The sequence below is a fragment of the Clinocottus analis genome, unplaced genomic scaffold, assembly GCF_023055335.1.
Source record: "Clinocottus analis isolate CAN_PGR_092001 unplaced genomic scaffold, fCliAna1.0.p SCAF_19, whole genome shotgun sequence".
Classification (NCBI taxonomy): Eukaryota; Metazoa; Chordata; class Actinopteri; order Perciformes; family Cottidae; genus Clinocottus; species Clinocottus analis.
The window spans coordinates 7,657,822-7,661,401 of NW_027175920.1; positions in this window are offsets into that span (position 1 = coordinate 7,657,822).

Genomic DNA, 3,580 nt, shown 5'->3' on the forward strand with positions numbered 1-3,580 from the left:
TTGAGGGTGGAGGGGGGCGGGGGGAGAGGGTGTGTGGGAGGCGGAGGGAGGGGGGAGGGAGGGGTTTCAGAAAAGATAACGTTTTTTAAAAGCCCTGGTAATGTAGCTCATGGTAACAAGACTGTCGGGCACCAGAACGGAATTGTACAGAGCTGAGTAATACTGAATGTTCCTTGTATACTAATACTGTACTATACTTAATGTGAATTTGCAAAATTCCTACATCAGACAAGCAGTAACCAATAATAAAGGTCTTAAATCCCTTAAAACCCTGTATTGATCTATAAAAGAATGCACAGAAACACACACACACAACAGTAAATACATGATATAAATACAGATACAAGTTCGTCCGAAAGCTGGAAATCCTTCAGGTGGCGTTCCAGTTGAAATGTCCCACTTTGAACTCTAAAATTTCAACTTCCCGTTCAAATAGAAACGTTATTATAAAATGAAATGTGTCATTAAATATGAAGTGATAACAATGTTTGTTTATCAGGCAATACAACAAATTTTCCTCTGAAACAAATTTCTTAAATTAATTAGAATGTATTGGTTTGTACACGGGCCCATGTGTCACACAATTTATTCATTAGATTATTTATTGCACAGTTACTTATTCATGTATTTAATATTGTAGCACTACAGTATGCTCTGGATTCTTTTGTATTTGCCCTCAGGATGGAGAAGGTCTGTGCATTTTCCTCAAGACATGTAATCCAAGCCAAATGAGACAGACTGATTACTGGAAGCCTCAATAGTTGCAGCACAATGAGGGATTAAAGAGGAAAGTAGGTTTGATTAGTTCCTCTTTAGCTTCACCAAACTGACTGCAGGAGTTATGGCATTGCGTGTGGTCGATGTGACAGCGGCAACACAATACTATAATAATAGAAACCAACAACCTGTCAAGGCAATTAGACTTCCTCTGGTGAGTGATATGGCAAGGTAACGGTGCGTGAAATGACACACGCTGGCATACTGGTTCCCACTGGTTTTATGCTTTTCTGTCACCGTGGGCTCAAGTCAATGGTGAATTTAAATGTGTGAAAATATTGTGTTGAGTTTTGTAGATTTTATGGTCAAATAGTAAATATTTTCATTTTTGGAATTCGTATATGTGACACGGTTTATTTGCCACCAGAGGGGAGTCTCAAGATTTCAATACGTGATTGATTTGTATTCTGTGCAGATAGCTGTATTCACTACGTGTTTGCTACTGTATGTGCAGAGATTACAAGTTTTTAAGATGTCAATTTATTTATTTTTTTAACAAAATTGATTCAACTGTGAAAGAACCAGATGAGCCTGTACAAAAAGCAAAGGGACTTATCCTGCAATCTTTAAGCTGGATAGAAAATTACCAAAATTTGAAAAGGAGAGAACGGATGAAGAAGCAACTCGTGACGTGTTGGATTAAACTCTGAGGGCACTGTGAAGAACATGACAACAGCCGTATTCATGTTTTTTTCTATACCAGGATTTAAGTTAGCAACAATCTTTCCAGCGTGTTCTCGCTAACTCCACCCTGACCTGTTTCTGCTTATTCAGATATGAAATGGCATCAACAGGTTCTGACCCAGTCCGAGTACCCGGGATCAGTTTCTTAGTGAACTATGGTTCAGTGGAAAACACATTCCCAAGCTAACTACTGCTAACCTCCAGTGAGTTGTTAGCGAGGAATGTTTGATGTGTGAGAGGAACCATGTGTGCAGTGACATGTGGTGGTGAAAGTGGATAGGCCAAGTTGAGTTGGGCTGACCAGTTGAGTTTTAACTTCATGTTGAGTGAAGAAAACTTGTCTTCACTTACTTAGTCTGTAGAGCCACAACACTTATAATCTGTGGTTTTGTGTTAACTTACTTTTATAGAAACAATTCAACATGCTTACATTATGGAAATTGGACCATTATAAAGTAAAGCGCAGAAAGCTAAATAAAAAAAGTAGAAGATATCAACATAAAAAGAAGATAACAATATACAATACGAAACAAAAATGCATTATATTTATTGCTATTCTACAAAAAGCTGTAAATAATTTAAAGAAAAGAAAAGGGTAGCAAATATATAATTCAATTAAACAAGGGAGAAAATAGGCATGTGTTGATTTTCACACTGCAGTTCACAGGGCTAATTTACAATATGTTATGGTCAGTTTTATGAGTTGGTCTCAGTGTGGTCTCAAAATAACGTTATTTTCTCTACAAATCACCTCTGGGATGAAGTGAGAACGAGGAAACAGAACTCCCTCAGGACTGTCCAGAAATGTGAGGTTGTGAAACCTTTGCCATGTAGAAACCTTTTCCACAAGTCTCACACAAAATAACAACACAACACATAATCTCTGAAGGTATCATCCTTCACATCTTAGAATAATACCAAAGACTTTAAAAAAAAAAAGAAAAGAAAAAAAACCCTGTTGGTTGTAGCTTAAGAAAAATAAAATAAGAATGACATTCTAATATTCTGATCCAGCCTGAAAAAGCTACAGTTTTAAATTTTAGGTCAAGACTTGTTTAATATATGGTAAAATACTTGACCCCAGTCTTCTAACCTCAATGCATTTTGTGCCTCATTCCACACAAGTTAGCACAGTTTTCTTCAAAAGGCACTCAAGAGGTGAGGTCAAAGGTCAAAGACGTCTTCATCTTTACGAGAAAGTGAAGAGCATCTCTCTGAAGATCTCAGGACACAATGATGTATGTATACAGAAGGTCTGCAGCTTATTCCAGAAGACAGAACACATGTTCTCATTGGACACGGAGGACTTTAGCAGGAGTTCAAACACAAGTTGCAACCTTTGAAAGTAGCAAAATGGTGTTTTCGAGCAGCACAGTCAAAGGTTGGCATCCCACAACGTAGTAGAGCTGAAACAGCTTTCTTTTCTTTCCTAGGCGTGAATGTCAGGGGCCGTTCCTGTTTTGGATACAATGCATTAAAGGTAGTACCACTGTGAAGGTTTGAAATGACATCTTCCTTGAAGTGAATTCAGAAACAGTTCATTTATATTCTTTAACCAAACAGTAACAATCACACACTTATATTGAGAGTTATTTTGAGTGGTATTTTTGGAGCTTGCCCTGTATAAACTGAAAGTCAGAATAACCTGCTGCTTCAATTTCCTATTGCTTTAATGCATCTCCCAAGTCCACAGCTTGTTGTTCTCTCAACAAGTTTTCAAAACTTTCAAAAATATGGCAACACAGAAAAATAAATAAACTTCCAAAAAAAATGTTTTTTTCCAACCTTCTGCAATGACAGATGTGCTTCACCTGGTACGTCACTGCATCTTTCATAACAATGCATGGCCAAGGAGAAACTTCCTGTTGTGTTCATTACCAGTTATCATAATTCATACTAAGACATACTTAAACCTGTGTATGATGGTTATTGCTCTATCCCTATGCAGAAGTGGTAGCATTTCTATGATGTGTGACAGTTGCACAAACGACAAAAGAAGAAAAAAAATGTCAGACTACCAATATGGGATTTGATAAATGCAAATTTGATCTGAAACATAAATGTAGCACCTTTCATCTCTTAACCCCACTTCATCAATATACTGGAAAAGATGCTCTTC